This window comes from Canis lupus, chromosome 4 (assembly GCF_048164855.1).
Source record: "Canis lupus baileyi chromosome 4, mCanLup2.hap1, whole genome shotgun sequence".
NCBI lineage: Eukaryota > Metazoa > Chordata > Mammalia > Carnivora > Canidae > Canis > Canis lupus.
Window position 1 is genome coordinate 52,342,185 of NC_132841.1, and position 12,623 is coordinate 52,354,807.

Below are 12,623 nucleotides of genomic sequence, written 5' to 3' on the forward strand. Positions count from 1 at the left end.
TTTTTCCAAAATCAGGCAAGTGGAGAGAATTGTCGTCTATACTAAGAGCTCAGCACACAGAACTGTGGCCTTGAATGTAGATGAACTCCCAAGGAAATTCCTGGCCTTCTTTCCCCCTGGGGTTTTGTCATTATGTGTACTGCTCAACGTACGTGTGTGACGATCCAGACTCTTCTGTCAGTGCCAGGGCTGCCTCGGGCATGGCAAAGTAATAGAAAGGGACACCTGTTAAAGAAGCATCCTTTCTTCTTGACTCTTGAATCCAGTGAAAATATGGAGGTTGAGTTACACCCAAATTACACGCTAATGATTTTGTGAAATATGAAGTCATGGCTTAGAAGGAAATATAAATTATCCAGATCTGTTTAGAAGCAAATAAGTACTCTCTTCCATCCCAACATCCAGAGACCATCAATTTTCACAAAGAAATGTGGACCCTTCCTCTAACTGCTGATATTTTCATCATAACATTGGCCCTCCCCTTTCATCAACACTACTGGGCCTTCATTATTAGTTAGGATGTCAGGTTGTCCTGAAACCTGGCCAGGAGCAACAGACCAGAACTTATAACAAATTTGAAATTGACATTGACCACATTTATGGGACTGTCATGGTTACCAGTGTGGCATATTTAATCTGTTGGAGAAGAAAGTATAGGGGTTATTATATAGTTCTTTGCCACAAATTATGCATCGTATTTATTCCACATTTGTGCCTGTGTTGTGTTTTTTGGCATGCTTTGTTAATTTGTGTGCTTGGATGTATATAACATGTGGAGATACATATATATACATATATACATATATAAATGTGTGTGTATGTGTACATATATATGTGTGTGTGTATATATATACACACACACACACATATATATGTATGTATTACTGGAGTCCCCGGTGTATAGTTTATAGTTTGGAAAGAAATCATCTTCCATCATTCGTCACTGCCTAGCTGTTGTAGACTGGGCCAGAACATCATTTGTTAACAGCGACAAAGCCGCACTCATAAACGCCGACATGTTACATTAATTTATAGGCACTGAGTGACTTATTAAAAGTGACGTGTGAAATATAACAGGACCCGGTATGGATGATTAGGTTTCGGGCTTTGAATTGTTGACAAGGCAGGGGTAATGAATTGCGGGACACCAGTTCCTGCGTTTCCCCCTCATTAGTCAGTATTAGCTGCATTAATAGTAATAATTGGATATATTCATCATTTAAAATGTTTTAATAAATGTTTGGACAGTACCCGATCGGAGCTGTCAAATATTAGGCTGGAAGAGTTGTGACAAGAGAAAAATGATGATGTTCCTTAGGTGAGAGATTTATGCAGCTTTGGGGATGCCAGCCTTGACTTTCTACTCCCTAAGGAACTCTGAGTTCAGATAAGCTAGGGATACAAACCATGGAAATGGGGAAACCTGATTCTCCTCTGCCTCATAGGACAGTTCTGCAAGAAGACTTTGAAGGCGAGCAGAGGACTGTCTGGGATTCAAGCCTCTGACTGCTTTGCTAGGATGGTTTTCTGGGAAGAGATTAAGAGTCTTAGGGTTGACCCAAGTTAGTGGTGTGACCTTAGGCAAGTTCCTTTATACCATTCGGAGCCTCTGTTTCTGTGCCTATGATATGTGCCATTTGGGTCCCTTTGAGAGCCAAGATTGTGTGAGTTTCATCATCAAATGTGATCCTATAAGTCTAGGTGGACTTCTAAATGACATCCCCCTTCTTTCACTCCTCAGTATTTACTAAGGACTTATGTGTTGGCTCCAGCACAGTCCTCATGTGAGGATTGAAAGGATGCATGAGAGCATTCTCTTGTCCCCAGGAAGATGATGAGAAATCATTCAGTATATGCAGCATTATCTGAGTCATACGGAAAAGGCTTTATTTCTACAGTAACTGGAGTCTAGATGCATCCCAGTGTTATGATTTAATGCTTTATTGATCTTTCTCTGTTCCCATCATCAGATTACGACTATTGTATTATATGCAAAAGACATTGAGAGAAAGAGGCTTAGTATTTATTTATTTATTTATTTATTTATTTATTTATTGGCTTAGTGTACATTTAAATGGCTTTCTAGCCCCCCAATCTGTTCCCTGGTCCCCACTACTGCAAACAAAACAAAGCAAGGCAAAACATAAACAAACATGTATTTAACTTGCATTTGAACAGATATAGATTTTAGACCAAGATGGATACTGACAGAGGTTATATAATAATAATAACAACAACTAGTAATAATGCAAACAGCTAAACTTTACTGAACATTTACTACATGCTATTCATGGCCCTGTGGACTTCACGTATATTCTTTTATTTAATCCTCACAACAATTCTCCCATGTAGATATTATAATTCCCATTTCACACATGAGGAGACAGAGGCTTAGAGAGGTTAATTGATTTTTCTTAAGGTCACACAACTGATAAGTGGTAGAGCCCAGATTGGAACCCAGTTTGTCTGACTTAGTATTTTAACCACCCTGCGACTGCCCCTAGCAGTTGGGGGGCCTGCTCATTTCTGATGGTATGGTTCTGAAGGGATGTTGTCTAGTGAGGGAATTATTTGGAAAAGGATGACTAGAAAGGTTAAGCATCTGGAAATCATGTCCTGAGATGGTAGAAGAATAAGATTTGCTTGTTGAAGAATAAGATCTAGTGGCCACTTCAAATTACTGAATTGTTATCTTGGGGAATAAAGGAGTGTTGCTTTCTGGTCTCAGGCTAAAATGGGAATTTCTGAAGGAAACATACTCACAGTGCTCTCTGGTTTGGATGGGAGGCACTGCCTCCCCATGATGGGACATCTTCCGTCACAGCTTGAATGATCCTATTCCCTCTAGCACCATTCACATCTCGTTCCTCCTTCCTTACTATCTAGTCACACTAACCTTTTGGCTAGCAGGAATGCTCTTCCTCTAGATGTTGGCATGGCTGGCTCCTTCTTGTCCTCTGGTCTCAATCAAAACATCATTTCCAAAAACTTTGTGACTACCAGGGAAGTTTAAAAGATCTCCCCTTTCTGCAAGCAATCACTTCCCATCCGCCGTGTTCCCTGTCCCAGTAACTCTGATCGATAATAGATATTATCTTGTTTAGTTATGATTTTGTTTTCTTGCTTTTTGTTCTTCTTCCTCACTGGAATACCAGGCCCATGAGGAGTGAGAGCTTGCCTATATTCTGCATTTCATCTCTAGCTCCCGGGACAGACATATGGTTGCTCTGGCAACTCTATGGAACGTTGAAGAAGGGATCTCTTCTTCAGCTGGGAAACTACACTAAGTAACTCCTGTATTTCTTGCTTATTCTTGCAGCCCATGAGCTGTTAGTGTTAGAATAGTTCTCCTTGTTTCATTGCCTTATCAAAAAGACAAGAGAGTGTTTGAGAGTTTAAAAGACCTCAGTACCTGCCTTTGTCTGTTTAGAACCAGGACTCTCTTCATATCTCGGATAACCCTTGAATTAATGGGTTTGATTTTCTCCCTTAGTAACTGATAATTCTCTACAGTTTCTGCCATTTATCGTTGGATTTATGTGTCTTAGCATGAGATTCTGGCATCATTTATGTCAAATATGTTTAGAATGCACCAAAGAAAAGGTTTGGATTAGATCAGCGAGACTTTACAGAACTTGTGTTTATTATTAGATGATATTCCCCCTTTCGTGGAAAAAAATAAGATTATTGCCACGTAGTATAAAACTGTGGGTGGTTTTCATTAGTACAATTTGGTTTCGCAGACATTCCAGCATGTGGCTTCTTACAAGAAGTCATGATGCTCTGCACACGCAGCTCACAGCTAGAATGTCTTGGTGCCCTCAGTTCATTTATTTTGGTTTCTCAGTTGTAGGTAGCATTTTATCATGCTACCTACATGCTTATTGTTCTTTCAGATTTAAGCATATATTTATAAATTATATCCCAGGTTCCGAGGATGCAGGGATGAAAAGACATTGATCTCATCTTCAAGGATATTACTCTCTAGTTGGGAGATCAGTAAGTAAGTAGAGGGTCACAAAGTAACTTGGTAGATATGGTTCTGGATGAATATGCCATGGGAACTTTGAGGTGGTGGATTCTTTGTTTTCCTGGAGGAACTTGGGAAGGATTCTCAGGATGAGAGAAGGCATTTGTGATCATTTTTGAAATACAGAGGATTCTTCTAGTTCAGAAGTGGGCAGCATGGGGGTCTGTGTCGGGGGGAAGAAATAGCATTTAAGGAGACCGGAGATAGCTCTAAGGGCTTCCCTAAGTATTTGTATTTATAAAAATACAAATGTTAATTGTTAAAAATTGAGTATTTTTAACATAAAGGAACATAATGGACATGAGATGAGATGTAGCTGACTGGATTGCTGGAGGCCAGGTCATAAGTGGTGGCCTTTGTGCCTTGAGACAATGAGAAGAGATCATGTACAAATTTGAGGCACTGTCAACTGTATTTGAGGCTAATATCTCAGGAAAACAGAATAACTTCAGGCATCAGAGGTAGGGTCTGTGGAATTCACTTGGAGAATGTTAGTGTAATAAAGGAGTGCTGTTCTTGCTGGGATGGAGTTGTTGAACAGTTTCCAGGTATGATTTTAGGAAAACGATAACCATGTTATAGATCACTTGCTTTAAATGTTCCCTAAAGTGGGACCTCACAATATGATGCTTACCCTACAGAGGATGCAATTTCTCAGAGATAATAGGATCCCACTCAGCCTTTAAGTAAAGATCTCTTAAAATGGGCTTCCTCTCACCCTATTCTTGGACATGGCATCTTGGTGATAGCATGGGCCTAGTGCAAACCCTGACGGTGTCCAGTGTATAACTGGCTTAGCTGGAGTTGAGTCCTTTTCTCAGCACTATAGCAGGTACAGTGAGAGCAGTATTAGTGGCACACAGAAGGCTGTTCTTAGGCTGCCTTTATTTGTGGTTAATTATAACTCAAGATGATGACTATGTTGTCATGGGTATTTATACATTCTATGACTACAGGTGAAAACACAGTTGGACTTGTGGATATGAAATGTATTCATTGTGTTTAGTCAGTTGTTTTTTATAAACATGGATGCCCTGGGACCTAAGTTATCAAAACTTCCCTGTATTATTGGGCAACTCAAGGGTCACTTTTTGAAGCTTCCTCAGCCTAGTGTGATTGAAACTCAAGTTACTCTGACCCACATAGACATTTTCAAATGAAATTGTTTTACACTTGTTCTCAAGTAAGATGCCACTATGACCTGGCAGTTCTTGTCCTCAGTAATTATTTTGAGGAAATACTCAGATACACGAATAAAATTTTATGCCCAAGGATGTTCACCAAAGTATTATTTATAATAACAAAATCTTGAAAGTAATCAAACAATAGCAGATTTTAAAAATATCTACTATGTGAGATGAAATATAATGGAGTAGAAAAACACCACATTTTGAAGATTACTTACATGAAGAAAGGATATAAAAATCTGTATATTGTTATACAATTTGTATATACATGGAAAGACTGGGAGGAGATGAAGTATAGATGGTTTTTATTTATTTATTACTTTTGAGAATTTAACTTTTTATAAAATGATGACTCAACATTTGTAATCAGGAAAAAGCTAAACACCATTTTAAAATATACCAACTGGAATTTTTAAGAGGTGTTTACATTTAAGATACCAAAGAAAAGATAGTGTGATGCATTATGGCAAAAAAGTGGGAATTACTATGGTCAGACTAAACTGCTTTGGCACTAGCATCTTGTTAAGCACCAGAGGAGCATTTATTTAAGGCAGCATTTGACTAAGCTAATTCCGGACATTTCTCTCAACTCCTGTGCAGTTGGTTTTAAGTTGCAGGGGAGATTTCTGGCTCAGGCCAATTGAGGGAGTATACATAAACATGGGGTTTATTTTGTCAGGGATGTTCTTGAGAGACTCAATTCTCTACTGATCTTTTTTGTTCTTTGTGGCCATTTATTTACTTTTGAAAATACCCCTGCAGATCCTCACTTGAGTGAAAAGGAGATCTGTTCTCATGGCAGGGCTCAGTCGCTGATCAACAAGGCTCTAAGAATTGAGTACAAATTTGGTTACTGCTGTTTTTAACATTTTAGCAAGTTGGCTTCATTTCTATAAATGAATGATGTTGCTTCAAATCTTTTTATAAATTCCCATCGATGTTTCATATTCTGTGCTTACCATGTCATGGAAAGCATTTAATAATGTTTCTCCCCACCCTCTAGTTTCTTCTTCTTCTTCTTTTTTTTTTTCTTTTTTATCTTGCCTTTAAATGAGGCTCGTGATGACGAAAGTTCTTACCCATCACCCATTGAATTCTCCAGGAAACAATGGGGACAAATGACTAGAAAAGGTCTGAACTGACCCTACTCATCCCTTTAGTGAGTGCATGAGAAGAGAGGAGATTTACAGTTAAGGTCCTAAATCAGATCTGGCTGTTAAAGTTTTTGTTGAGGATTTAGGGAGGCTAAAGCTAAAACTGAGTGTCATCTTGGAGGTTAATCCACCCGACTCTGGAATGTGTGTCCTGCTGCCTATGAAACTGACATGGTGGAACAGCTGAGGATGAGAGGCCCTGGAGTTTGCCTCTGTGCAGGGCATTGGGGGTGGAGATAATGATGACAATGCCAGGGTTCTAAGGCAAAGGTGTTTATGCCCTGAGATATGCATGTGGTGTAGACATAGGATATTCCATGGGCCAGGAGTGAAGGGGAGCCAAAAACAGGTGCCCCTAAGCAATCAGAAATGTCACTTATCTATCTCGCAAAGCATTGCAATAACCCTTTTAAAATTCAAGCTGACCACGTGGACTGAGAAAAGGATGGCTGTGAGGGAGTCAAAAAACTGAGAGGGTTTCCTTGTCCTTCTAAGGGTGAAAAGTGCTTAGTGGCACCAAAGAGAACCACGCCAAGATGGTGGCCAAGTCCGTTGGCAGTGGAAACTATGAGAGATGGCTCCTTTCCACATGATGGTGGCATGTCTCCAGACTCTGAATGGGGCCATTTTTTCTACTTCACATCCTCATTCCTATACCTGAGAACTAGGGTGAGTAGGCAGGCAAGGGAAAGCACCCTCCACAAACATCTTGAATACATTTTGAATAGTGATAAGCTGGATACAAATTATTTAGTGAAAGAGAACATTATATAGGCCTTAGTTACCCCTGGGTGTGAATCCAGATTCTCTCACTTACTAGATTGGTGACCTCAGACAAATGGACTACTAATAATATCTACCTTAGAAGTTGTTACCTTATGGTTTTGGCCAATGTGGTCAAGGAGGCTTTGGTGTCAGCCTTAAAGAATGGATTTTGTTTCCTTTTGAGTAGACAGTTTCAAGCAGTGGGGACAGCACATTTAGCAGCTTGGAGATGGGAATTAGCTAGCAAACTTTCAGGGAATGATGGAGCATCTGACCCAAAATTAAGAGAAGGGTAGCTTTGGAGTAAACTATAAATTAATCAGTTTCAACCAGGAATATGGTCCCTGAGCTTAGGCAAAGCCTTAACCCCCATAATCCCTTCACATTGGTTCACAGCCAAGTGATCCAATCAGATTCATGCCTACATAACCTAAATATAAAATGACCTTGGGAAGTGCAATAAGAAAGACACCTTCAGACCTTGATTGCTTTAGGTGGCTGGAGGAACAAGACCTGAAATCTAAATGGAAGAATCTGGGCAGTCTTACTGGAAGAAGAATTCTTAGTCAGACCTGGAAGGATGGAGGGACTTTAAAAGGGAGAGAAAGGCATCATAGGAAAAAGAAACGATGGAACTAAAACTTGGAGGTTGGAGAAGACTCTTCTTTCCCAGTGAACATGGGTCATACATATTATGTTTGCAGGATCATAAGGTTATTCTATTTTGAGATAAAGACCAATAGAGTTTACTGCATGTCACTTGGATAAAATGGAGGATAGATGAGAAGGACTTCTCGTATGCTATTTTTTCACATTACAGCTGAGATGTATCTCAGGGAAAATGGAACAGGACTGATTCTTCTCTTGATAGGCAAAAGGGAAGATGATTGCTGTGGATATCTCTTAGGCCACCCATGTGTCCCAGACAGGAGAAGGCTGTCTGTATCCTCAGTGCCTGGAGCTTAATATCTAAGGAACCAGGACCAATGGCCCATTTGACCCATTGTCTTCTGTCACTCACCTGACCCTACCCCTGACCTCATCAGGAAGGGCTTACCTCCTGTTATCAATAAATTAATTTAACTATTCAACACCCAAGATCTGCTCCTTTCTTCCCAGCCCCCATCTTCCTGACCAGACTGTGGACGTCTCAACATGAAATACAAAGGCATGATATATTATCTGTGTTCCAGAAAAAGGGAGCAGAAGTTCAGCCTCTACTAAATGTTTGTTATTTAAACCATGGTTTCTTTACTTTATGACTTTGCTGCCTTTATAAGAAAAAAATCAAGAGAAAGAGCAAGTGCAACACCTCCTAGATTTGTTTGATGATGATTTTGTTGTTTAATGGGGAATTTATTTTGATGTATGCACATGTGAGCGTGTATATGTGAGCATATGTGTGTATGTGTGTGTGTGTGTGTGTGTGTGTTCCTCCCACCCTCTTGAGCAAACAGGTCTGAATAAGTGTTACTTGAGAAGGCAGCCTATGTCAGACGGGTCTACTGTTCTTTTTAAAAAATTGCAGCGTCTCAGCTTCTGAATTTCTTAGGCACCTGAACTAATGCTAGTTTACCACTAGCTAGCACACAGTGTAATGCCAGTGTCATATTACAATTAACAGCAATTCTGGTGGCTGTCATCACTTACTCTGAACAGAGGATCTCCACAAAAGTATGACACCGTTACGGTTGCTAATTCAAAAGCATTGTGTGAACTATGACAGACCCTGGTGTGCCTTTTATGCTTATTCAAATGAATAAAGTCTAGCATCTTAAATGGAGTAGAGGGAGAAAAAGTTTTAACACATTTCTGTAGATGAGCCCAGGAAGGGTCAACCTGGAAAAAAAGAAGTTGTGTTAAGGAAAGTAATTAAACAGAGGCAGAGAGATTGAATATTAGTGCTTTTACAGAGTAAATGAGGATAAATTCTGTTAATTATGTGACTTTTTCCAGTACTAATGTGATAATAAAGTACTCTAATTCTGCGGAGGCTTGTCACAATCCCAGCTAAAGCAGTGACCCTTCCACTAGGTGAGACCAAGAAACTACTTATAAAGCTTTCTAGCAAAAAGCAAGAAATCACAGTTAAATGGATTTTTTTAACACTCTCCATGTTTAGTGTAGAAAACCACTAACCGACACCGTCATGAGACTGTTGGTGAATGGACTGTCTTACTCGAGGCACAGAAGCACTTACGCTTGCCTTTACTTTTGGTTCCTAAGGGAAGAAATGTGAGCAATTCAAGAGTATAAATAGCCCAGTGAAGGATTCTAGTACAACGACTAATAGCACCAAAAAAAAAAAAAAAAAAAAAAAAGATTGTACTTGGAATGTTGGTGAAATTTCAGACTTCAGGACTTTAATCTTACAAAAATTTATGTCATCATAAATGAGTGAGAAATTGTGTTAGGGCAACAGAGAAACAAAAGTTTGATTGCTTGCAATGTTATAATTATAGTGGGAAAACAGAGGAGAGAATTTCAGGGCTATTTGGGAGAGTCAGGGCGGTGTCCCAGTGCAAGGTATATTTGAACTTGGTCTTGACTGTTAAGTAGTTGTTTAGATGACAAGGATGGGAGAGGGAAAGAGGAATTATGCTACGACAGAGCTGCAGCATGTGTAAAGATGAAGAGTTGGCAAAGCAGATACAGTGTGGAGGGGAAGGAGAAGTGGTCCCATGTGGCCGCAACAGAAGCTGGGAGGCAGACTGGGAGGAAAAAAAAAAAGTCATAGGGGTAGGTTTGATCCAGATCCTGAAGGAAATGGGTGCTACAGAAGTGGAAGGAGGCTTTTAAAAAAATTTTTTTAATGGACAGGCATATGCAGTTTTTAGCACACAGAGTCTCAGGACTGAGAACAATCCGGTAGGTGCCAGAGCATATTAGTTAGTGCATCTCCCAGTAGCACAGAGAACCTGGGTTCCTGGAGAGCCTTGTTCCAGCTCTCAGAACACAGGCTGACTAAGGGAGACTGCATTTAAGTCTTACCTATACTTGTCATGAGCTGTCTGTTGGTAGGCAAGTTACTTAATCTCTCTGTGATTCGCTGTTTTCTTGGAGAATTGGCACAGGGGTGGAGGGTGGGGGATGCCAGGGCTACAGTGAGGATAAAAACAAAGTATGCATGAAGCACAGTACATGGCACATAGTAACTACTCACTTAACATTAGCTATGCTTTTACTCGTGACTCCTCTTCTAAAGCCTAACACTTGGTAAAGTATTCAACTAGGCTATGTGGGAGCAGTCTTTCCCTTAAAAAGAAAATCAGCCATGGGCAGAAGGAAAATTGTGTCCTGAGTCATCTTGGTTAAGAATCATCACATTAGAGCTCGCATGCAAACTTGATCCCAGAGTTCAAGGAAAAATACATGAAATCTCCTATTTTCCCAGGCTGTGTCTCCCTTTGAGAACAATTTATCATCATCATTATCTTTGTAAGGGAAGAGCCTTCTTTATTAGAATAAGACTCAAAATACACTGTGGGTTCAGGGAAATGGATCTGGAAGTAGACTAGAGTTCCAGCAGACCCACTGCTCTCTCTTCACAGCTCTGGGCCCTGATTGGGGGTGGGGGAGTGGTATCAGGTTTCAGACAGAGGCCTCTTTGTTGCACATGGCTGCCATCAGCAGCAGAGCCTGGTGTGACAGATGAAAACTCAGGGGGAGGACCTAGGTAGGGACCTTTCCTGCAGCCTTTCAAACCCATCTGCAGCCTCTCCTCAGCCTAACCCCTGCGCTTTTGCTTTAGTGGGAAACCAGTCATTTATCACCATTTTATTTCTCTTTCTGCTGTTGTGTGGGTCTTCTTTCCATACTTAAGAATCTAGCTTTGAGTCAACTAGGAAAGAGGTTAAAGAGCAAGTCTGTCTGTTTTTCCGCAGGGAGGTCCCATCATGGTCTCAATTCAACAAGTGGGTGCTTAAATTTTGCTGGGGCCAGATCCACTTTCATCCATCGGTCTACAAGGGGATCTGGCTAGAAATGCTAAGGAGAAAGTCCTGTCACTTAGTCATTATTATAAGTTAGAAAAATCAGAAAATTGGAAACCCTTCAGGCATCCACACACTTACTTGTTCATTCATTTAGCAAATACTTGATTGCCAGATGCCAAGTGCTGTCAGGTTCTGGGGACTAACGGGGGCCTGTTGAGAAAGGATGCAGGGAAGGCATCCCTGGGGAAATGTTGTCTAAGGGAAACCTAAAAGATGAGAAAGAACTAAGGTCAGATCATTTCAGGGCCAGAGTGGGAAAAAGCTTGGCATGTTTTTGGAAGTGAGAGGAAGCCCCCACAACTGGAGTGCTTAAGAATTGGAACAGAGGCTCCTACTAATTAGCTGAATGACTTTGGCCATACCACTTGACCTCTTTGAGCTCAGTAGACTCATCTATCAAATGGGGGTGACTTTGCCCACCCATACCACATCCTTCAAGAATTTTTTTAAAGATTAATTGAATAAAAGTTAGAAAATAAATATTTTTTAAAAGATTTTATTTATTTATTCATGACAGTCACACACAGAGAGACAGAGAGGCAGAGACACAGGCAGAGGGAGAAGCAGGCTCCATGCAGGGAGCCCGACGTGGGATTCGATCCCGGGTCTCCAGGATCGCGCCCCAGGCCAAAGGCAGGTGCCAAACCGCTGCACCACCCAGGGATCCCAATAAATATTTTCTAAGTGAAGAATGGTTTTATTTTTATTTTATTTTTTTAAAGATTTTATTTATTTATTCATGAGACACACAGAGAGAAAGGCAGAGACACAGGCAGAGAGAGGAGAACCAGGCTTCATGCAGGGAGCCCGACGCGGGACTCGATCCCAGGACTCCAGTATCACACCCCAGGCCAAAGGCAGACGCTCAACCACTGAGCCACCCAGGCGTCCCTGAAACATGGTTTTAAAACTATAGCCTATTTTTTTTAAACTGTTGATTTAGAGAAGAATAATTACTAATAGAACTTTGCACAAATTTGAATATGTCTTTTTCATCCAAAGAGATTTATCCTTATAATACCAGAAGCATGCTCTAATCACATAGTTTAATTTCTAACTGGGTACAAGGATAAGTAGTGAGCCCAATAATATAGTCTTGCTCCCTGTTATAAACTGTATTCTGACCTCAGATCCCAGTTCTGCCATTTATGATTGGTCTCTTTCACCAATCTCTCTGGCCTGAGTATGAATATACTCTGTGAAGTGGGGATATTATTACTACCTAACTAATGTGCTTATGGAATGATTCCTGTAAATGCCTGTGACTGGCCCACCCTGAGTGAAATGGGAGCTTTTCATATTAAAAATGGGAGTGATTATTATGCCAATGAGGCCTGACCAGATTCAAGTGTCCTCCCATTAAGTATAAGAAGGAAGAAGAGTTGCTTGTACTGGGCTGATGGTGTCTTCTTTCATAGAGAAAGTTCCAAATTGCTGACTTTTGAGGCCACAGACTCTTCAGAAGCCAGGAGGAAGGCACAGAGTCAAGTGG

At 40.5% G+C, this 12,623-nt stretch overlaps 1 protein-coding gene and 1 long non-coding RNA gene across 17 annotated transcripts in view; one reads left to right on the forward strand and one right to left on the reverse strand.

Moving 5' to 3' along the window:
* The window catches only part of EBF1 (EBF transcription factor 1), a 393,004-nt gene that overhangs the window by 227,888 nt on the left and 152,493 nt on the right, over positions 1-12,623 (forward strand). The gene's annotated exons all lie outside the window — the stretch shown is intronic.
* The window catches only part of LOC140632382 (uncharacterized), a 28,949-nt gene continuing 25,879 nt past the window's right edge, over positions 9,554-12,623 (reverse strand). For both annotated transcript variants that reach the window (XR_012029937.1, XR_012029938.1), the window contains exons 5-6: positions 11,210-11,337; positions 9,554-10,235 (exon numbers count right to left, since the gene is read on the reverse strand). This is a non-coding gene — a long non-coding RNA (uncharacterized lncRNA). The remainder of the gene's footprint in view (positions 10,236-11,209; positions 11,338-12,623) is intronic.